The sequence below is a fragment of the Narcine bancroftii genome, chromosome 1 (assembly GCF_036971445.1).
Source record: "Narcine bancroftii isolate sNarBan1 chromosome 1, sNarBan1.hap1, whole genome shotgun sequence".
In the NCBI taxonomy this organism is placed as follows: domain Eukaryota; kingdom Metazoa; phylum Chordata; class Chondrichthyes; order Torpediniformes; family Narcinidae; genus Narcine; species Narcine bancroftii.
Window position 1 is genome coordinate 284,742,398 of NC_091469.1, and position 25,373 is coordinate 284,767,770.

Genomic DNA, 25,373 nt, shown 5'->3' on the forward strand with positions numbered 1-25,373 from the left:
TTTATGGTGTGAAAAATAAAAATTAAGAATCCTCAACACTTAAAAAAAAAGAAGTGATGGGTGGATCAAGGAGAGAGGCCACAACAGAAAGTAGTGAAAAGGAAGAGGAGAGGTTGTCCAAGTTACCCAGCCATAATGCCAGTGAAAGATGACGAGAACCTGGGCACCAATCATGTACCTTAAAAGATTTGATTCTTGAGATAGGGAGAAGTTGAAAAGTGAAAGAAACTTGCAAAACTTTAAAAAAAAAGGATAATCAAAATGGAAATGAAAAGAACAATCAAATTAAGACCAAACAGCAGGAAAGAAAACATCATGACCTGCCAAATAAAGTGGTAAATGTGGGCTTAATTTTGACATTTAAGAAAAATAGATAGGTACATGGATGAGAAAGGTATGCAGGTCTGTGGTCTGGTTCAGGTCAATAAGATGAGGCAGAATAATAGTTCAGCACAAACTAGATGGGCTGAAGGGCCCATTTCTCTGCTATAGGATTCTATCACAAGGAAGCAGTGAATGGAATCAAATTGAGGATAACAAGTAAAAAAGCAATGTAATTTCCACCGATTCAAATTTACAAGGTAGTCAAAAAATGTCCGGAATTCGCCCATAATCCTTGGTTTTGTGGTAAGTCAGGCTGGTAAACATTTATTTTAGTTTAACAAGTACCAATAAGTCAACAAAGCACCTGTGCTGACACTTCTACTCACCTGCCAATGCCCTTGGTGTCACGTAACTTATTTGGAGGTCAAGTGTTTCTGAGGCTTTGCACAGCTCCAGTCTTTCCTTCAAAACTAATCAAGGATTCCAGATTTGTGTTTGCTAAATGTCATCTCTTCCTACACCTGGGGCTTTAGATATCTGAACAGTACAGAACATGACAGGCCCTGTGGCTCTCAATATAGGCCCACTCATTCTCTTCTGCCTGCTCATGAGCCATATCCCTCCATTCCCTATACATTTATGAGTCGATCCAAAAGCCTCTAAAATGTTACCATCATATGTGCTTCCACTACTACCTGCTGCAGCCCTTTCCAAGCACCCATCATTCTCTAAGTCCCTCATACAAACAATGAGTTGCATTACAGAGAAGAGGTGGAAAATATCATGAAATGGTGCGAAAATAACAACCCGAGTCTCAACATGGGCAAAAGAAATGATTGTGGACTTCAGGGGGACCAGGAACAACCACCCTCTACTACACATAACTCTGAGGTGGAGAGAGCGGGGAGCACCAAGTTCCTTTGAGTTCACTTAACTAGTAACCTACTGTAGACACTCAACATCAAGAGCATCTTGGCTGGCTGATTCACAGTGAGGTGGTTGCTGCAGAGAAATCGGAGGTCAATCCACAGGACCATACGAGTGGCAGAGAGGATCACTTGCATCTCCCTCCCACCCCCCACCCCAATCAACATGATCTAACGGGATCATTAAGGACCCCTTCCACCCAGTACACAGCATCTTTCAGCTGCTCCCTTTGGGGAGATCCAAGAGGATCAGAGCCAGCACCACCAGGCTGAGGAATAGCTTCTTTCATGGGCAGTGAAAATACTGAACGACCAAAGGTACTGCCCACACTGACCATTCGAGACTCTCATATGTACAAAACAATATTTATTTCTATGGATGAAATACTTGTCCTGAGTGAAACACAAAAGTCTGCAGTCACTGTGATTGTAGTAAAAACACACCAAAATGCTGGAGGAACTCAGTCTCACTTTTCAGCTTCCATAAAAAGCAAAGATATATTGCCAACGTTTTGGGCCTGTGTCCTCCCTCAAGGAATAAGTAGAATGAGCCAGAAGCAGGAAATAACAGAAAGCCTCAGAATTCAGACAATACTGGCTGGGAGAGGAATCGTGTCCTGCATATGTATTGTTTTTCTGTATGTGCGTTATGTCTGGTTGTGTGTCTGTGTGTTTTGCATTGAGCATTGGAGAATGCCATTTGTCAGGTTGTACTCGTGCAATCAGATGACAATAAACTTGTCTTAAAGTACCCTACCCCTCACCTTAAATACATGCCCACTCATGTTTGGCATATTTTACCCTGGGAAAATATCTGACCATCGATCAATGCCTCTCATAATTTTACAAACTTCTCTCAAGTCTCTCACCCTCCCATTGCTCCAAAAAAAAAAACAACTGAAGTTTGTCCCACCTCTCTTTACATATCATACCCTCTAATCCAGGCAGCATCCTGGTAAATCTCTTCTGTACTCGTTCCAAAGTCTTCCTATCTTTCCTGAAATTAGGTGAGCAAAATTGCAATTAATACTCCAAGTCCGGCTTAACTAATGTTGTATACAGCTGGGAGATGGGCTCCAATGGCTTAGTGGTTAGAGCACTGGTTTTGTAAACCAGGGGTCGCTAGTTCATAATGTTACGTGACAATAACTTTACCTTTAATGAGGGCAAACACATATAAAACCCTCTGCCACCACTCCACAATGGATAGATCTTTCAAAGGCCCAGCAGAGACACGATATCCTTCGATACAGACATAATGTTTATTTTGCAGCAATTTTAAAAAATGTTATTGTACTTTCTATTCCCTTCCCTCTCTTGCTGTCTTTTTCAATGACAACAAACAATCAAGTAATTAACGCCCCAGCATAGAGCTGGATGGGGTCAGCTTCATCTGTATAAGTCAATGCCCTTGAACTGAATTTTGTGAATGTGGAACACAGACTTCCATGATGTACAATGTTAATGTTGATTGTGGTAAATTGAAGGGTGATGTAAAGATGTAGAATGTCAAGAGGAAGACAAGAGGTATATGTGGAGAATCTACTCCCCCTGTTGGGATGAATGGAGAACAAATCTTAAAAACATCCTCAGTCAACTCACATTTGTAACAGTCTGCACTGGTTAAAATAAATTGAGTTTATCAAATACTTTTAAAGAACAAAGGAGGAGGTTATTTGGCCAATTCTGCACATACAACCCCATGGTGAAGCAATCCCACCAATGCCACTGAGCCCTTCTTATTTCACTGCAACACCTTCTCTTTCTTCCTTTAGCCATTAACCACTTTCAATGGCCAATTAACCTGCCGACATATCTAGAGTCATTGAGCATGGAAAAGGCCCTTCAGCCCAACCCATCCATGCTGCCCAAGTTGGCATTCTGGGCTGGTCCAATTTGCCTGTATTTGAACCATATCCCTCTCAGCCCTTCCCTATTAATCTCTCTCTCTCTCTCTCTCTCTCTCTCTCTCTATATATATATATATATATATAAAAGACACACACACATGGTGTATGAATACATTTTAAACATTGTAATTGTGTCCACTTCTGTATCTTCCTCTACCAGCTCATTCCAGATACAGACCACCGCGGAGGAAAAACGATGCCCCCACAGTCCCTCTCTAATCTCCCTCTCACTTTAAACCTATGACTTCTTCTCGAACCTATTCCCTGTGGCACTCATGAAACAACTCACTATTTCCATATATCTTTAATACAGATAAATGTTGCAAGACTATTCACTGACCTGTTCAGAAAATGACCACTGAAGCATATAAAGAAATACAAGGGCAAAGGTTTGGATGGCTTCAGTCGGAGTGAAATGCTGATCAATCACTTCATTCACAGCATGCTCACCGTTTAATTATTTAACATGTTTCAGCACATCCCCTAGAGGGGCAATCAAAATGATCTCCAAACCTCATGACTGTAGTTCAAGTATGATTGGTTAGTTTTTTCCATTGTCATCTGGGTTTAATTGATAAATTATTTTAATTTCAATTGATCAGTGTTTGGCTGCTTGTTCCCTTTGAAAAGAGAGAAAGCATCCAGATCATAATCATATAATTTGCATAATCTAATCCTTTTTTTAAACCAGTATTGAAACATAATCCCAGTTGTTTTGTGGTTACATGCACATGTAACAAATGAATAAATGATTGTTGAATTTGTTGCATTTTGGTTGGGTGTGTCAAAGAGAGGCATACTGGCCAAAGGAACTTCCATTACTTTCAAACAAAGCTCTGGGATCCTTGGATTTCAGCCTGAGGATGCCAATTTGGCCTCAAGAGTTAGCTGTGTCTTCAAGCTCCAACTCCAGAGACTTAAAAACTTGACAGGACAGACACTGAGTTATACCGAGAGAGCCTTCATTGTTAAAGATAATATCTGAATAAAATGCAAAAGTGGAGTCTCATCTATCCACCAAATTGGTTGTAAAGACCTCACTGCATCATTGAAGAACCTAGTTGCTCAGGCATACTTATCCCCCAAGCAATCCACAGGTACTATTCAACACAATTCTTATGGAACCCTGGTGTTAATAAATTAACAGCCATACCTAGTTACAAGACTGGCTCCCAATTCGAAACATTGACTGACCATTTCTACCCATGTGTGACCTGCTGAGTTCCTTCAGCTTCCTGCTGTTTGGTCTGCACAGTCCTTTGCACATATGGTCAGGCCATGCTGTTTGTGTGACATGGTGGCCAAAATTTGGCTTACTTTGCACTAGTGAAACTTTGAGGTTTCCTGATAGAGGGACCATCAAGTTCCATTCTCCAGGCTACAAAAAGAAGTGTAAACCCCATATCTGCAATACTTTCTCATAAAATTCCTGATAATAACATTTCTCAGTAAAATGTTGACTGAATTGTCCCAATTAAATAGATGCACTGTGTTAGATTATTGTGGTCAGCACTTTCTGAGAGCCAGGCTGAATTGATAAATGTACCTGCTGGAAAGTTGACCCAAAGTGATTGCATTAGATTTCAAACTTTATCAAAAAGATTTGCATTTAATACGTTTTAGAAAATGACAGGGGTGGCATTACAAACTTTGAGCTGTTGCTTCCTGTCATTCTTAATCTCAATCTATGAGAAATAGGAGCAGGAATTGGTCATCGAGCCTGCTCCACCATTTAATGAGATCATAGCTGCTCTCAACGTTAATGCACAAAATGTTGCTGTTCACAAACATAGATTTGGTGGTCTCTTTCATGACAATTTTGTATCTTTACAAAATCCTACTAGTGGCAAGATGTGACGTTCCTTGCAGAATCCAACAAGTTGCTTTGAGTGCTGCAGATGAACAGATCTGGTTTGTTAATTGACCTCTAAAACATCTTCTATGTTTTCTCCTCCTCCATGCTCATCTTCACTCACCAAGAGGCAAAATGAAAATCAATGCTGTTATGGGCCCAGAGGAACCAAAACACAGCAGCAAAAGAAATTCACCAAGACAAATGGTTTCTTAAACAAAAGTTACTTTTAATTTTCTTTAAACATAAAAACAGGATCAAACTTTAACTTATTATTATTAATTTAACCCCCTTCTAATTCTAAGCACACATGTATGTAATATGTGTGAAAGTTCAGAAAAGTCCTTTGATTCACAGCCCAATCTCACTTCTCACTCTCCAAGGTAACCGGTATTAGGCAATTCTTATACTGTTCACAGAATTTAACATTAATGAATTTTCACCAAGCTCTGGTGCTTAAATGGTTACTGCTCAGGAAGGTTCTTGTTGGTTTCAGAGAGAGATTTGTTGCTCGTTGGTCACACACAAATTGATTTACTTCCATCAGTCACTTCAGGGTCTTGCCGAAGAAACTTGCTTCATCAGGGTTTTCCAAATGATAACCTCTTCTCCTGCAGGTCACCATAGAGTTCCTCTTGTTTCCCTTATTTCAGGTGAAACACGAGCCAGCCATTTCCTCTTGTATGGACCACAAGGGTTTTCAACAGAATGAACTCAGAACTCACAACCCGTCTTCAAAATGGGGTTTAAACAAGCTGCCAGCTTGCTATACTACAGCCTCCAAAGCTACTGCCGAAATGGATTCTCTCTCTCTCTTAGAGAAAGTCTGTTTGGTCTCTTCTCTCTCTCTGCTTAGAAGAACAAACTGCAACCAGACTGATTGCAGCACTGGACCCAAACTTCTGAGCCGTTCATCTGTTGCTTCAAAGCAATAATCCATTACTCCACAGCATGTCCAATTAACACCTACTTGTGAAGTCTCTTGAGCTCGGGTTCTTCTATTTGCACCTCCTTATGAAAACTTTCAGCAAAGCAGTTTTTTTGTCTTTACAAAGGCGCTGGGTTGGTCTGGTTTGAGCAAAGCTCTTGCATTTTAAATGAGATGTGTTTTTGTGGTGACTGACACTAAAACCCCTCACAATCTATCTCCTTTAAAAACATATTTATATAAAATATAACTCATCACTATGGCCAAATGGTCACCTGGTGCCTGCCATTATTTTAATATTAATCTCGAGATGCAACATGGAAACAATCTGATACAATCCAATACCACCTAACTATACCCATATGACCAATTAACCTTCTAATGCCTATGTCTTTTGAATGTGGGAGGAAACTGGAACATCCAGTGGAAACCCACTAAGACATGGGGAGAACATACAAACTCCTTATAAACAGAGGCAGATTCGAACCTGGGTCACTGACACTGTAACAGCATTATGGTAATCACTATGGTACCCATCCCACCTTATGACTGAGTGCTTCAGCCAAAACATTCCACCCATTAATTCAATGTGAAGTAGCCTCTTACTTTCTAATGAGTGGGAGGCATTTTGAATTAGATTAACTGCATGCTAATTACACTGATATTTCTAAAAGGAATGCACACTGCATCAGTGCTGAGTGATGGCCACTGCCCCCACGAAAATGCTTCCTTTCCTTCCATATATAACCTTACCACACTGCTCAATCTATTGAGGTTTTCTCTCCTTCATTTTAAACACAGAATTCAAGGAAAAAGTATTGAATTTGCTGAACTCCAAAATATGTGAGATGACAAGAAAATGTTCAAGATAACAACCTAAAAACATGCTGCGCTGGAGAACTCAGGTCAAACATTGGACTTTATATGGCAAAGATAAAGATACAGAACCAATGTTTTGGGCTTGAACCCTTCATCAAGGTATAATTTAACATAAACCTAATTGAAGGTCTCATAAATTAACAATCCCTATCTGATGGAGGTATATGACATCATTCACTGCTTAAATAGGGCTGAAAAAATTCTTGAGGACCCTTTCCATCCATCACACAGTTTCTTTGACTTACTACCATCAGGTTCAGGAGCAGAAAAGATAGAACATAGAATAATGCAGCACAGTACAGGCCCTTCAGCCCTCAATGTTCTACCGACCCATATATTCCTTTAAAAAAGTGCTAAATCCTCCCTACCCCATAACACTCCATTTTTCTTCCACCCATGTGTCTGTCTAAGGATCTCTTAAATGCCCCCAATGTTTCAGCCTCCACCACCATCCTCGGCAAGGCATTCCAGGCACCCACAACACTGTGTAAAAAATTCACCTCTGACATCTCCCCTGAACTTCCTTCCCTTAACTTTGTACACGTCCTTTGGTGTTTGCTGATCCTGCTCTGGGAAACAGGCATTGGTTGTCCACCCTGTCTATGCTTCTCATAATCTTGTAGACCTCTATGAAGTCTCCTCTCATCCTTCTACACTCCAAAGAGAAAAGACACAGCTCTGCTAACCTTGCTTCATAAGGTTTATTTCCCAATCAAGGAAACAACCTGGTGAATCTCCTCCACGTCATAGCTTCCACATCCTTCCTAAATGACCGCTCTACTCCTGAATTCAATCCCCCTATTAAAGAAGCCCAACACTAGAGGTTGGCTGGAATGGTGGGCATAGAGCAGGAAGAGTATGGAGGATGTAACGAGAAGGAGCCAGATTAGAATCCAAAATTGGCAAAGGCTGGAGATAATAAAATCTGAGTCTAGAGAGAAATGTGCTGGAGAAACTCAGCAGGACATGCAGCATCAATAGGAAGTAAAAGAGAACCAATGTTTCAAGCCTGGGCCCTTAGTCCAGGTATCAAAGTTGCGAGCCAGGCAACATCAGAGCAGGGGTGAAGAAAGAGAATTTGCAGAGGAGAATGGGTGAAGGGAGCAGAAAGAAAAGGAATCAAGATAATGTCTAAATATGGGTGTTGTTAAATGCAGCAGGTAGGACAGTCAGAGGTGGAAAGGCATTCTCCTCCTTAATCCAGCTGGCTTCATTTGATGAAGGATTCTTTCTCTCCCACTGATGCTGCTTGACCCACTGAGATCCTCCAGCAGGTTGTATTTTGCTCCCATGTTCAAGCATCTGCAGTCTCTTGTGAGTCTTTATTTTCACAAGTTCACAAGCTATAGGAGCAGAAGTAGTCCCATTGGCCCATCAAGTCCGCTCCGCCATTCTAGTCAGGAGCTGATCCATCCTCCAACTCAGCCCCACTCCCTGTAACCCTTGGTGCCCTGGCTAATCAAATACCCGTCAATCTCTGTCTTAAATGCACCCAATATCCTCGCTTCCACTGCTGCCTGTGGCAACAAGTTCCACAGGCTTGCGGCCATCTGGGTAAGGAAATTTCTCAGCATCTCTGTTTTAAATTAACACCCTTTTATCCTGAAGTTGTGCCCTCTTATCCTTGACTCCACGACCGTGGGAAACAACTTGCCACATCTATTCTGTCCAGGCCTTTCAGCATTCAAAATGCCTCTATTAAGACCACACCCACCCCCCCCCCCCCCCACCCCCATTCTTCTGTACTCTAACCAGTACAGTCCTAGAGCCGAAAATCATTCCTCACATGCTAACACTTTAATTCCTGGGATCATTCTAGTAAATCTTCTCTGAACCCTCTCCAATGCCAGCACACCTTTTCTCAAATAAGGCACCAAAAACTGTACACAGACTCCAAGTGAAGTCTCACCAGTGCATCATCGAGTTTCAACGTTGCATCCCTTCTCTTATGTGCTATTCCTCTTGATATGAACGCCAACATTGCATTTGCCTTCTTCACCACCGACTTAAGCTGGAGGTTAACCTGTAGGGTATCCTGCACGAGGACCCCCAAGTCTGTTTACACCTCAGAATTTTTAATTTTCTCCCCTTGCAACTAATAGTCTGCCCGTCTATTTCTTCTACCAAAGTTCATGACTGTACACTTTCCAACATGGCATTTCATCTGTCACCTCGGCTGTAGGGTTTTCTGAGTCCAAGAAAACTCAATCAGATTGGGGCAAGTTTGAAACTGTCAGAGTCTAAAGAGTCATGGTGTCAAGTTAAAGGAGTGTAGCCTCTCGAGATGTTCGTTGGTTATCCAAGTGTGGAGCATCCTACTCAACCCAAACCCACCTGTGTGTAGGGGGTTAAAATTCTCCTCATCGTTTCCATGGTTACAGGTTTCTTGGATTTTCACGGTGTGCTATTGGAATGTTTTCAATCACCATGGATACCTAGGAGCTGGCTGATTATCATAATCAATAAAAAGCTATGTCACAAGACAAGATAGTGTTGAAAAAAAAAGACAGGTCTTATCATTCAGAATACTCATCCTTTTTGATATTAAGTTAACAAAAATCAAATCAAAATAAAATCTGCGTTGGGATGAGCATTATTACCGCAGGTAAAAGTCCCAGAAATATAAACTACAGCAAAAATGCGTCTCTGTCCAAAAGTTGTGGCCACAAGCTCTGGTTCAGTAACTTGAGCATAACATCCCATGCTGGGGGAGTGCTGTACTGAAATGAGATGTGAAGTATTCACCAATTAGATTGACACTAAATAACTGCTATTGCAAAAGAGCAAAGAGTTCTCCTGATCAATACTCATCACAAAAGCATTTTCTGGTCATTCATAAGTCCATGCCTGTGGCAGCTTGTTGTGCACAGATTTACTCCTACAGTTCAATGTTAATGCCACTAGCCATGAAGGAATTTGGGGGCATTCCCAAATCATGAGGGCCAGTTTACAAACATAAGTTGATTAAGGGGATATCAGTATGACATACGGGGTTGACCTTTTGAAAGTGAGGGTAGTAGAAATTTCTACTTTCAGAGGGCAGTGAATCTCTAATTCTTTGCAGAGGGCAGTGAATCTCTAATTCTATTTCTCCAAAGGTGGAGGTGGATAAATATTTGAAAGGTGACACAGACACAAGTTGAGGTCTGTTTAGCTCTGCCTTGATTGATGGGCAGGCTTGAAGTCCCTGATGGCCTACTCCCGCTCCTATTGTCTGGTGACTGCACAAAATGGGAGGTAGAGAATCTGAGAACCTCAAGTCTCTTCCACAGGAGAATGCAGAGGGAAAGGAAAACACAAGGAAAGGTATGAGAACCCTCCAAAGCAAGTCATCAGACCCCACCCAGTATTTCCTGTAGCTGATCCTTTACAGATCTGTTTGAGGTCCTCCAGAATTTGCAGTACACAGCAACGAGCATTATCCTCGACCCTGAGACTCTGTCCAAGTCAACCAAAATGACAAATGCCTTCCACCAAACTCACTTTAGAATAAAATATATTAGTGGCATAAAACCATTAGCGGGATCATTGCCTCATGTTATGGTAGCAATGAATGAGGGTTTGAATCCAGCCCTGTCTGTAAGGAGTTTGTATGATTTCCCCATGTCTGCATGGGTTTGCCCTGGGTGCTCTGGTTTCCTCCCACCCTTCAAAACGTATGGGGGTTGTAGGTTAATTGTGTGAGAAACAGAAGTACCTTCACAGAATTTGCTTGAGACAAAAATTGAGAACAAAGAACATTTATTATACAACAATGCAAAGTTGGGTGCTTCCCCTTACCCTGGGAATACACACGTACACTGGGGCTCACCCAACTTTTATACAGTTTATTTCAGTATAGAAGTACCCTCCCCCTTACATTCTTCTGCCTCCTGGATGAGTTTGGCATTAGGCAATCCTGTCTGCCTATGTGCAGTTTCTGTGAACTTGGAGGACCAGGGGGTATCCTGCCGGTGTCCCATCACGTCATTGTCCTTATTCACACCTTCCTGACTCTCAGGGCTTACTAACTTCTTATATGCAGAACTTGTTAATTCTGTCTAAGGCTAGAAGACCCTTATCTTATTCAAACTAACTTTATCTTCCTACATTCTATTATCTATCCTTATCCTATTCATACTGGCTTTATTCATTACACATATATCCATACTAGTTTTCTTCATCTTTCATATTTTCATATTAGTTTTATTCATCTCTCACAATTGGGCACGAGGTGTTTAAATGGTTGTAATTGGCTTCTACCATTTGTAAATAAAATTTAAAAATATATAAATCATTACACTATTTTATCCTAATTTGTATTGCTGGAGAAAGACTTTAAGTGACACCTCACTTGAGCCGCAAGCTCTTTATGATTCGACACTCTCTATCGAGCTTTAATGCACACGATGCTCCCTTTGAACAGGGAGTCAGGTCCATCCACCTTATCCACTCATGCATCCTGCACCCACCGTCACTGCCACTGGTCAGCCTGCCTTCAGAACAACCCATGGAAAGCAGGTGGCCCACACCGAGTCCTGAGATCCTTTACAGATCGACTGGCTGATGTACTCACAGGCATCTTTAAATGGCTGCCAAGGAAGCAATTGCTAATTTAGTATTTCCAAACCATTGTTACAGACTTCATTCAAGACATTGAAACACCTTCCATTCCCTCGACTGTGAAAACTATGCAAACATTTTTGGTCTGGCATGACAACAATGCAACTTAATCTTGATAACTGGAGACAGCAATATGTTTGCCAATTCACTTCATTCATTGTTGACAGAACAAGAATCTTAAACATCCCAAAATGCAAATCAGGACAGTGTACATTTTCCCCACCCCCAACCAAGTCTCAACTGAGGGCTTAATAAGTGGCTCTGTGCACCAGGTTTCCAAGGTAGCAAAAGAACTAGTCTTTCTCTTGGCTAATATAAAGGCCATCTCTTTAATACCATTTCCTTTGACAGATCTGTTTTCCATTGAATGGAACTGTCTGATATTTTATGACCACTGTTGCTAAGTTGAGTACAGAGATACCTTCCCACACTCCACTGTTAATACTCAATCTTTGCTCACCACCAACAAAGATTTTGTGGTGAATAATTATTTAATGTTATTATCAGGCTCGATCCCTGATATAATGAACCTTTACAGTAACCCATGCGTCACCAGTTTTACTTTGTTAGGGAAGATTATGTGAACTGTATACTTTTCTGGTCACCACAAAGTTGTGATTGCATTGGAGAGGATGCAGTGGAGATTTATAAGGCACTGGCCAGGAAAGGAGAATTGAGACAAAGATAGATAAGCTTCACTCATCACCCCACTCGAGACATCTCCATCCCCACCCTATAAGTAATTTGGGAGAATGGGGGAGGGGGGAGGGAATCTCAATGAAACATTTGAATGCTGAAAGGCATGGAGAGTAGATGTAGAAAGGGTGTTTCCTATGGTGGGAGAGTCTAGGACAAGAGGACGCAACTTCAGGATTGAAGGGCATCCGCTTAGAACAGAGAAACAAAGAAATTTATTTAACCAGAGGGTGGTGAATCTGTGGAATTTGTTGCCACAGGTGGTTGTGGAGGCCAGGTCATTGGGTGCATTTAAAGCAGAGAATGATAGGTTCTTGATTAGCCAGGGCATCAAAGGTAATGGGGAGAAGGCCAGAGGTGCAATGCAAATTTTATAGGTGCTGGAGCTCAGCTAAAACAGCGACAAGGAGGTCTCACGAGACCTTGGTGGCCACATTGTTGTATTTGGTGATGTACAATTGACAGCGAACTCCAGGACTACGAAGTCGGATGACTGGTCAGAGCATCTCTCTGGTGAGCTCCAGCAGCACTGCATCCCTGGAGAAGACCAGAAGAGGGTTGTGGGAGAATGGATCAGCTCATGATTGAATGGCAGGACAGACTCAATGGGCTGAACATCCTTTTTCTGTGCCACTGTGTAATGGTCTTATCTTGGACTCATCTTCCTTCGCCTGACCCCCTTTATTTCCTCTCCCTTTTTCAGTCCACTGCCTCCTGGTCCTAGTTCATATTTGCAAGCAGCAGTTTGTTACTCCTAAAGTCAGCTCCATCATCTGACCTGATCACTCACTTCCACTGCAACTCCTCCCTGACCTTAAAAGTTCAATCTTATCACAGCTTTGAATACACTTATAGACTCAGATTCAAAGCAAAGGCTTGCTTTTCTTTAACTCTACTGGAGAGGGGAGGCAATGCTAATCTGAAAGGCAAGTTCTTCAACAGTGTAGCACTCCCTCAATAGTGCAAGAGTATGCCAGCTTGGATGTTTGTGCTCAAGTAACTGGGGCTTGAATCCACAATCTACTGACTCACTGCAATATTAAAAAAGACAGGTCTTTCATGGGCATGAGATTCACTGGGAACTTAATCTTAATTGGGAACAAAACTAGTGTTAAGAAGTATTGGCATACTTATATCTAATTTCCTTGACAAGAGTCCACCATCAACCTCTTGTTATATGGTCTGTTGTCTTTGAGGTCTTCCTATGCAGGAATACATATCATGCACAATTTCTGGTGAACAAAAATGCCCTGGGTGTTTGGGCTTAGATTCAATGACAGAATTGCAAAACCAACTTGCAATTGAAGGCTAGATCAGAAGAGACCGGGCCTCGGGCCTTTTCAAAAAATCCAAGTACAATCTACACAAGGAAGGCAGCACTGAGGCAGACTCGAGTCCCATTAGAGCATCACAGATGCTATGCAGGGCATGCATCTTACAATGGAGCCCAATGCAAAATCAGGCAGCTCAGCATGCAACAGTGAAACAGTCTGAGAGTTTAATGCGTTTGATGTTCCCTTTGAATGGGGAGTCAGTGAAGCGGGGGCATCCACCTCAACTACTTCATGCACTCCTGCACCCACAGCCACTGCTGCTGAAGTCAGCCTGGCATTCAGGACAGCAAACCTGTGGAAAGCAAGTGGCCCAGGCCAAGTCCTGAGATCCAGCACATATCAACTGGCTGATAGACTCACAAACATTTTTAATCTCTCCCTGCACAGACCCTAGTTCCTTCCAGTTTCAAAAAGGCCACCATCATACCTTTGCCAAAGAAAAGCATAATGGCTTCAAGGTTCTCCTGCATAGGAATACATAAATGGCTTCAATGATATCCACCAACATACAATGCTTCGCGAGGCTGGTCATCGCTCACATCAATTCTATTCTACCAGCCATATTTGACCCATCTTCAGTCAATGTTATCCTAGGATGGCGATAATGCACTGGAAACAATTCTCATTCACCCTGCAGGTTCGCTCCATTCCAATGGGACATTCATTGAGGAGAGAAGCAGTTTTGCAGTGTGGAAGACTGAGAAGATTGTTGCTAAAATGAGGCATCCTTGCTTTCACTGGGATTGAATCTGAGGTTACAACTGTGACTTGTGTTATCACAGACAAGCAAATTCAAAGATTCCCAGGATCCATCCAGGCTATTTGTGAAATACAGGAAGGCTCTGTCCAGCGATAAACGAGACTTCTTGTTTTCCTGTGCCTTACGATTATCCTCTCCATTGTGCGCCTTAACCTGACCCCGGGAGCAGCTGTTTGGCTGCTGTAAGGAGGGAACTGAAGACCATCCTTTCACACACACTCACCACCATCTGGCCCATCCACCTTCCTGATACCTCAAGCTCTCAAAATTCAATATTTTTTTTAACAATCATTCTTTGCAATGCTTCTAACGCCTCTGGCATTACAGAAATATCCAGATTAATCTTTAGTTCCTGGAAACTAGAACACCGGTGCACGTTTGGCAGCTCTGCACAAGTTATCAGTTATAAGCGTACAACTGTTAAATTAACATCCTCCCAGTACTCGCTCACTTGACTTTAAAAGCATTCAAGTCTCCCTCCAGCATTATATGACAGCTGTGATGCAGAAACTTTAAAGATTCCTGCAGCAAGAAATTTCAGTCACAAAAAAAAAGTTCAATTTGTGTTGATGTCCAGTCTCCAGCAGTCTGACATGGGAAGGTGGTTTTGCAGGAGATAATGGTCAGCTCAATTAACTTTTCAGCAAGTAAAGAGACACACGATATTGTCAGCCATCTGCAAATGACACATGCCTGGCTTAAAAACTTTCAGCATGCTGGGTCAGAGACCAGCACCAAATGTGTTTCTGAAGACGGTCAATTATTGAAGGCCAGGTAATACAGAGGGGAGCACGTCAATTATTTCTGCATAAGAGCATTTTCTGCAAAAGAAAATGTGGGATTAATTCTCCTGATCCTCCTGGAACATGAGTATTGGTGAAGTAGATTCACAATTAGGTCACTAGGAATATGGAGATGACAAAATGTAAACTATGAAACAGAGTTGTTCCACTTCTCAGCTAACATTAATGATCTCTGCTGTCGTAAATGCTTGCGAATCATGGTCAACACATAGCAATCCCTCAAAGTACTGGAGAAGTGCTGCCAAAGTTGCCTTTGCAGAACCCTTCAAATCCATTGATAGGATAGTCAAACCAATGTCAGCTTCCTCTTCCAGACCAATTTCTTCAATGATCAAGGCTCTGCACATTAAAGGGCACAGAGGACATGCTCAGAAGTTGCATGCAGGGAAAGACAGACTAGAAAAATGCCAGCAAGGTACAGTAGGCTTGACTGTTCAGATGCTGAGAGACAGAAATGCCAATATTACCCAGGACATCAGTCCTTAGTTTGGCTTTCGAGTTAGATTAATCAAATTATAAACCATGGAAACAGGCTCTTTGGCCCAATTAACCTATGCTATCCAAGATGCCTAGCTAAGCAGACTGCTTTTGACCCATATGGCTCTGAACCTTCCTAATTCATGTTTCTGTCCAAGTTTCTTTTAATTGTTGTAATTGTACCATCTCCTCTAACAGCTCATTCCACCCAGCCTCTGTGTGAAAACTTATCCCCTCAGACCCAATCAAATCTTCCTCCCCTCACCTTTTAACCTATGCCCCTCACCTTAAATCAATGCTTTCCTCTTCCCTGGGAAAAATACTGTGACAATTCATCTTATCTACACCCCCTCAGCTCCAAGGAAAATGATCTCAGCCTCTCCTATTTCTTCCTATAACTCAAGGACCACCCCCCCCCCCTCCAGACCTGCAACATCCTTGTAAATCTTTTCTGAAATTGGTTAGAAATTGACATGTGACATCACTGGGCTCTGCTTCAATCACACATTGACCTGACTTGGAAATATATCACTTGTCCGTCATTGTCACTGTGCCGAAATCCTGGAAGCTTCTGACCCTATAGCACAGAGGGAGGATTGCAGAGATTTAAGAAACTTGCTCATCACCATCATCTCACCGGCCACAAGGGACAGCAGTAAATCACAAGATCACAAGATAAAGGAACTGAAGCAGGCCACTAGGCCCATCGAGTCTGTTCTGTGACTCTGCACTAAGATGAATTATGCTCACACCTAGTTCCAATTTTCCAGCCTTTTCCCCATATCACTTGATGCCCTTACTAATAAGATGCATATCCATTTCCTGTTTAAATACTCTCAGTGATCTGGCCTCCACTGCTTTGTGCGGCAGTGAGTTCCACAGATCCACGACCCTCTGACTAAAGAAGTTCTTCCTCCTCTCTATCTTAATTGGATAACTTCTAATTTTAAGACTATGACCCCTTGTCTTTGATTCACCCATCAAAGGGAAACATCTTATCCGCATTGTCAAAACCTTTCAATACTCGAAATATCTCTATGAGATCCCCCCTCATTCTCCTGTACGCCAATGAATACAATCCAAGAGCTGCCAAACACTCCCCATATGCCAGCCCCTGCATTCCAGGAATCATCCTAATAAATCTGGTCTGCACCCTCTCCAACAACATCACATCCTTTCTAAGATACGGGGGGCCAAAACTGTACACAGTACTCCAAAAGAGGACTCACTAGTGTCCCATAGAGTCTCATTAACACCTCTCTATTCTTATACACTATTCTTCTTGAAATGAATGCTAGCATAACATCCACCTTCTTCACTACCAATCCCACCTGGGCGTTAACGTTTAGATTTCTGTGCACGAGGACACCCAGGTCTCTTTGCACCTCTGAGGATTGAATTTTCTCCCCATCCAGATAGTTCTCTGCCTGTTTATTTCCTCTGCCAAAATGTAGAACCAAACACTTCTCAACATTCTACTTCATCTGCCATATTTTTGCCCATCTCCCAATCTGTCCATATCCCTCTGCAATTTTATGGTTTCTTCAATACTTCCTGCTCCGCCACCTATCTTAGTGTCATCTGCAAATTTGGCCACAAAACCATTCATTCCACAATCCAAATCGTTAATATAAATTGTAAACAGCAGTGGCCCCAAGACTGACCCCTGTGGAACACCGCTTGTTACAGGCAGCCATCCTGAACGGGATCCCTTAATTTCAACCCTTTGCTTTCCTGCTTGTCAGTCAATTTTCTATCCAGTCCCTGTAATTCCATGGGCCCTCATCTTATTTAGCAGCCTAATATGTGGCACCTTATCGAAAGCCTTTTGAAAATCCAAATGTACAACATCCACAGCCTCCCCTTTGTCTATCCTACCTGAGATTTTTTAAAAAAACTCTAATAGGTTGGTCAGGCAGGATCTACCCTTTAAAAAACCATGCTGACTAGGACCTATCCTGTCATGCATTTCCAGGAATTTCATAACTTCATCCTTGAGGATTGACTCTAATATCTTCCCAACAACCGACTTCAGACTTATAGGTCTATAGTTTCTTTTTTTCTGTTTCCCACCTTTCTTGTACAAATGAATTACATTTGCAACCTTCCAATCCCCAGGAACCATGCCAGATGGTCTTGCCGATGACACCCACATTCCGTGATTACATTTTTTTGAAATACTGATTCTGAGAGTCTGTGCAAGTATAAAATTACCGGTATTATGAAAGGAACAAGAGAAGGATATTGTATGCCTGAAGCTGCAACACATTTTTTTGACAAACATTAACACTGTTTCTCTTTCCACAGATACTGACTGACCCTTCACGAGACTCCACCCAGGGTCACAACTCCAGATGCTGACTGACCTGATGAGTTCCTCCAGCAGCTCATTGTTTCCTCAATATCCAGCATCTACAGCATTAGGTTGAGAGGATATGGACTGAGCATAGACAAATGGAATTAGCTTGGGCAGACAATTTGGTCGTGAACAAGTCAGAACATAGAACACCACAGCACAGTGCAGGCCCTTTGGCCATTGATGCACAACATCAAGGGCCATATATTCCTTAAAAAAGTACTAAACCCTCCCTATCCTGTAACCCTCTATTTTTTTTCCATCCAGGTGCCCGTCTAAGTGTCTCTGAAATGCCCCTGATGTTTCAGCCTCCATCACCATCTCTGGCTATTCCACCCCATGAGCCCATGCTGCCTATAAATGCCCCAATTAACCTACAAAGCTCATCCATTTCAAAGCGTAGGAGGAAACAAGGAAAGACGCAGGGAGAATCTACAAACTCCTGATAGACAATGCCAGATTCGAACCTTGGTCGCTGGTGCTGTAATAGTGTTATACTAACCACTACACTAACTGCAGCAACAGACCTGCTGTGTTTCTCCAGCACTTTTGTCCACTGCAGAAACATCCACTTAATCCATCCACAGATCTAAAAACACCTGATCAATGATTCTATAATCTGTTCTGAATCTCTGAATTTAAATTTGACTTTGGAGATTTTGCTTCTGGGGTGATGGTGCCCAAAAGTCTTCCTTCAACAGTACTGAGATAACACCGAACTTCCTCACAATCACAAGGTCAGCAGATCAGGACTAACATGCCATTTGCCTTCCCACTCCCATTCCCATGGATACCCAACAAAGCTCCTTGAGAAGCAGAGCTAGCAATATAAAGCTATCGGTCGTGGGCTCTCTTGGGAAAGTGTGCCGTGGCGATGCACATTGTGAAGCCCAACACTGACTCCGTGGATTGCAATAGTGATTCAGAGCTACCAGTTTCTCCATGCGCTAAGGGCAGTGTGCCCAAGGTAGTTGCAGATATAGGTACATCCCACCATTCCCAAACCAGCTGAGAACCATTCATGGCCAAACCTCCTGGCTCCATACTGTTTTTTATCCTGAGAGTAATGGACTTCAATAATGTCCTCATACTGGTAAATTTTGCAAGGCTAAACAAACAAGGAGGACACTAATACTTCTATAAATTCAGAGAAATCCTTTGATCTGCTACTTGCGATCCTATCAATCACCAGTGGTCCACAAATTGAGAAATATTGCTTTAGAAAAAAAGCAGGCTGGACCAAATCAATTGGAAGGCAGTACATTGTTTTTAAAACAGCCAAGAACCATTCATCATCAAACCTCCTGGCTTTGTACTTAATGTTTTAAGCTGAGAGTAATGCCTTCAATAATGTCTGCATGCTGGCAAACTTTGTATCGCAAAGCAAACAAGGGAGAACATCATCTACTCAGGGATGAATTGGCTAACTCGAGAGAATATAGATTTAAGGTGCTTGGGGGTAAGTACAGGGGGAATATAAGAGTTAAGTTTTTCAAACAGGGTGTGGTGGGTGCATGGAATGTGGTGCTGGCAATTGTGGTGGAGACAGTACAATTGGATCTTTTAAGAGACCATTAGATCATGGGACTGAGGGAAAATGGGTTATGCAGTAGGAAAATATTAGGCAGTTGTTAGAGTAGGTGATTAGGTCGCCACAACACTGTGCTATAGATCTCTATGTTCTATGACTCATCATGTCGCACAGATATTGATGGAGAAAGCTCCGAAGAACTGTATATGTGTGAAAAAGAAAAAGTGTGTTTCATGGCTAATGAGATTTATGGTGTGAAAAATAAAAAAATTAAAAATAAAAAAAAGAGAAAGCTCCGAAGAGGTTAAAAATGCTCTAGATTTATTATTCACAAGATGTGGTACATCAGGTTACCTTGGGATTTAGAAGTGGGTCATGAAAAGAAGTGCTTCAAGCATCCCAAGAGCAAACAGCCCTGACTGCCAATGGCAATTGCCACTCCTGGTGTCTGCAATCTGTTTATTCACCTGATAGATGATCACAGGTTATTCAGAAGTGAGAGTGAGATTTAAACCAAAATGATTACTCGTATCCTCACGCTTGTAAGTACAACTGAATCACAATTTATCCTTCAATTCTGTTGACACTGAAAGAGCATATATAATCTTGAAATCTTCAGGATTAATTCCTGGGTTGGTGGGTCAAAAATCAACTCAGCCTCTAACAGACTGGAGTGTGGAGGAATGAGAGATGATCTCAATGAAGAAAATACTGGCAGGGCTCGACGGCCTGGATGGAGGGAGCATCCAGAAGTTGGGACCGAGGCAAGGACAATTTCTTCCACCGAAGGGCGGGGAACCTGTGGACTTCTCTCAGAGGTTGAATATATAGGTGGTCCTCAACCTACAACCGTAATTGGGACTGAAGGATTGGTCATAACGCGGATTGGTTGTAGGTCAGATTTGCTTGTCTTCATGAGGTATTAAAGCAATTTTTCAAAAGAATTTCAACAAATGAACCTTTAATGAAAAATATCAGCATATGTACAGTATTTCTTTTTAAAATCAGTCATATGTGCGAGTGGACATAACTCACGTAGGTCATAAGTCGAGGAGAAGATTGATTTCTGGATATCAAGGATCTTGGGGAATAAGCAGGGATGTGATACTGAGATGGGGGGATGAGCTATTACCATACAAAGTGGCAAGGCAGACAATGGGCCACAAGGTCTAATCGTGCTCTGATTTTGATTTGTTTGGCCTCTAGTTGGACCCGTCAGAAAGGGCCCCCCTCCAAAAGACCTCAGGTCTGGGAATCGGCATTAACCCAAAATCCACTTTGGCTGATGGAGACTTGATAGGCCTGCTGAAATGTGAATGGAGCAGAGGAGATTTCTTTGAAATAGTACCTGGTCCTTCAGTTATACCTGGGCCCAGCAGGATATGATTTTTAATTAGTAAACTTCAATGGAGAGGGTTAAGAACTTCAAATTCTTGGGTGTTAACATCTCTGAGGTTGTGTCCTGGAGCCTCCATGTTGATGTCAGTGGCTATACTTTGTAAGGTGTCTGAGGGGGTTTGGTATGTCACCAAAGACTCCCATAAACTTCTACAGGTGTACCGTGGAGAGCATTCTGGCTGATTGCATCACTGTCTGGTATGGGGTCACCAATTCTCAGGACAAGAATAAACTCCAGAGAGTTAATGGCTTGCAACATCACAGGCACAAAACTTTACTCTATCTGAGACATCTACATGAAGTGGAGTTTTAAAAAAGCAGCCTCTATCCTCAAGGGGATCCCCACCCCCCCACCCCCCAGCACCCAGACCATGTCCTCTTCACTCTGCTACCATCAGAAAAAAGGTATAGGAGCCTAAAGACAAGCCCTCAAGGGCACAGGACAGCTTCTTCCCCACTGCCATCAGATTCCAGAATAATCAATGAACAAAAGACACAACCTTACTTTTCATGCAGTATTATTTTTATTTTTTTTAATATTATGTTATAAGATGGTTATAATATGTACGTTTGCTCTGTGACGCTGCTGTAAAACATCAAATTTCATGACTTGTTCATGACAATAAATTCTGATTCTGAATCATCTAAATTTCACTTCACAAAACCTCCAGCTTTAATATTGGAATAAAGTAAAAATGACATCATAAATAAACTGAATGAAGTGGGGTCCTGAGGTGCAATGGTCTTATACCCATTCATTCTCTTATGGCTACAGCAACTGCAATGATTTAAAGGAGGCACATTTAATAATTCCATTTTCTACTACATGCAGGAGGCCAATTAGCCGTTTGAATCTACACTAACTCACAGGGCAATCCCATTTCTTCGACGAATTTTCCCGGCAATTTACTCTTCCCCATGTCCCATTGGGGTAAGCGAGATGACGCAGAATGTGGGAAGAATATAAAACAATCGTTTTTAAGCAGTGTCCTTGAGCTACCTAATCACAAGGCAAACAGTTAAGAACGTTTTTTTTTTAAATTTTTTATTTTTCACACCATAAATCACATTAGCCATGATATACACTGTTTCTTTTTCACACATATACAGTGACTTTTTCTCCCCCCCCCCCGCACCTCCTCCCAAGCCACCCCCCCACCCCCCCCTCTCATCCATTTTAGGTATACAATCTAGGTTGCATTAAGCCAGTCAGACAATGTTGTCATTCAACAAAAATACACCAGAAATTCTACTGAGTCCATTCGTTTCTTTCCTTCTCCTTCCATCAACTTAGGTAATGTTTGTCCCCGGTAGGTTTTCGCTATTGTATTTAATGTAAGGCTCCTATACTTGTTCGAATATTTCAATATTATTTCTTAACCTATATGTTATTTTTTCTAATGGAATACATTTATTCATTTAAATTTAGTAGTTTCTTCCTTTTAACAGTTAAGAACGTTGATGGTTAATTGTCTTTATTGCAAGGGGATAGGGATAAAGGAGGTTTGCAATCTGTGACCCAGGATCCAGTCCATGGCTGGAGAATTCTAGTGTTTCAATCTTTGCACCAAACAGAAGGGCTTTGAGGATTGCCATCACCGATTCCAGAGCTTCTTCCCAACCCTTCACTGACATCAACCAAAATGGAGTGCTGCACATAAAGAGCCAGCTCTGTTGTTCTGTATTCCCAAGAGCAATGGTCACTAATTGTCACTAAGAACTGACCAATCTTCTTCAGCCTGGTGAAATGAATGTTTCCTCTTGGTGATGTTTCCAGTGGAGGTCAAGCTTTCATATAACCTCTCTTTCTCTCCTTGGAGATCTGCTCCAGGAATAAAAGCTTACATCCAAAAGAAAACGCAGACATATGGGATAGAGCAGGGAAATAGGAAATACCATGTGTTTAGGACACCTACACTTCCTTCTCTGGTTCTTATCAAAAGCAGGCAGAAGCTGGTATCCTGCATTAAGTGATTCACCTTCCATCTCACCAAGACCTACCTTGCTACAGGGCAGAGTCAGGAGCATTATCAACTGTTTGCAATTGCTTCAATGGAGCTTCCAAACCTGTTTGAAACTGTCCAGTATAAAAGAGCTTGCTTCATTAAACACCCTGTCCACCACCCTAAACAGGTAATCAAGTAGTGGATCATGAGGTCAAAGCACAGAAATGCTGGAGGAACTCATCAGGTCTCACAGTGTCCATAGGAGGAAAGATACATAACCAACTTTTTGGGCCTGAGCCCTTCTTCAAGGTATGAGCAGAAAGCAGGTAGGAGCCTGATGAAAAAGTTTGGGGAAGGAGCACAGACCAATAGGTAGAAGGCAATAATTGGAGGAAAGATGAAAATTGATGGGGGGGGGGTTTCTCTATTAATGCAGAATTATAGAAAAGGAGACAGAGGGAAACAAAGAGAGAGAGTGAGAGAGAGATGAGGAAAAGGAGATATATGGATAGGGGAAGGGAAAGGGGAAAGATGGGATGGGGGGGTGGGGGCTAATGGAAACCAGAGAAGTTAATGTTAATGCCAAACCATTGGAGGGAGCCCAGATGGAAATATGAGGTGCTGTTCCTCTAATTTGCTGGTGGTCTCAGCCTGGCAGCGTATGAGACCATGGGGAGACATAATGGCAAGTGAATGGGGGGGGGGAGAATTCAAATGGTTGTCCACTATTGTGGCAAAGGTGGTCAATGAAGCAATCTCCCATTCTGCGCCCTGTTTCTCTGATGCAGAGGAGGCAACAACGAGAGCACCCGTTTGGTTTTGACAGTGATCTCCACATCTAATAAACTGCCAAAAACTAAACAGCTTAATTGAAGAGAGCGGGAAGTCATGGAAATACAGACTAATTAGTGCTATTCTAAGACAATTTCCATTTTCTTTAATGCCAGATGGATAATTGAAGAGATTTAAGATACATGATCATTTTTTTGTCATGTAATAAAACAGATGTAATATTACACAGTATTTCCTTTAGTCCACTGAAAGCCAGACAAAAGATTAATAATCAGCAGAATTGCCCAGTGCCCCCTTAATGGTCCGGAAGCAAAAGAAAGCCCCCCGAGAGTCACCGAGAGTCCATGGATTCACTTCCTGTGCTTCCGCAGCCTCTGCAGTCATACAGCCTTCAGTCAACCATCAGCAAGCCGAGCTCCAGATGCAAAACTCTGACACGAACAGGAAGCCTCCAGTACCCTCTCGTGTCCTGTTTCGGTACCCAGTATCTCTTCAGCCAGTCTCCAGCAGTCTGCAGTCTGGTGTAAGTCCCTTAGGCTGTAGGTGACTGCAGTCATGTGGGTTTGCCTCGAGTTACCAGCTGCCCGCTCACTGTCTGTGTGTTTTTCAACCTGAGCCCCTCGCTGGTCCGCCACCCTGATCACCATCCCTCTGCTTATCCTTCTCAAACAAGTGGGGTGGTTTCCCTGTTTGTGTGCCCTGCGCCAGTCCTCCACTTCCCTGGAGTCTGCAACCCCCTTGAGGCAGCTGCCAAACACAGGCACCACCTTCTTGGGCCCAGACCCTGCGGTTGCAAGATTTTAAAATAAACCACTTTCTGTGTTGTGTGTGGAGGTAACATGGTCCCCCTGTTTGTCTGGAATGTATGCATTGCAGGTGGTCACATGTCCTCCCTGTCTGAAACTTTATCGGAAGTCACATCACTTGTCAATCAAATTTGGACTCCGGCCAACCATTAGTGCGAACCTTGCCATTGGCTCATTGAAATTACCTATGGTCATTATTGGCTATGCACCCAAATCAAAAATGTATATAACATCAGTGCATAGCATATTCTTTCTCTCTGCCTCATGGTCCAAACCCAACACTCCACTACTGTCCTTCGCTACTGTGGATATCACTGGAAGGCTCGCGGGTGAGGTGTACTATAGTATTGTGATAGATCAATACTTGCAGATGGCAGCACTCCCATTGGTACAGGGAACCATGTATGTAAGAGTCCCCTATTTGTAGTATGTGTACTCAAGTGTGAGCATGTCAAGTATTGTCAGTCAAAACTATGTCCAAGGTGAATGTCTATATCATTGCTTAAGTGAAATAGTAATCGAGTACCATTTAATGTTCTCCCGTTTGTCTCCTGTGTGTTAAACTATGTGTGATTGTAACACTTGTGTCCAGATTCTTCTCTCTGTGCACTCACCAAACCTAATACTCTTCCCAACACAATAGTCGGCTCCTTTAGCAGGCCGCATCAAACCTGTGGAGAGCCAACAGTGGTGGGACTGGATGGTTACACCCCGTGGGGCAGCGCTGTGTCTCCGGTCCCCGTGTGTCCGCACCAGCTTTACCGCTGCCATTACAGCAGCTCTGGCAGTGACATCATTTTCACAGAAGATAGCTCACTGAGAGAGAGAAAACAAAACCAGATAGGTTGACGATTAAACCAGTTGGGAATTCAGAACATCTTTTCCCAGGCAGTGGCAGGAGTGAAACTCACTCCCTTATTGGTGGTTAAGGTGAAAGGTAGAGAATCTGAATAAACGGAGACAAAGAAATGGAAGATTATACTGAGATAAGATTTGTGTGAACTGCAATTAAATAGCAAAGATCAGAAGAATCACGTGGCCTGTTTCTGCTCT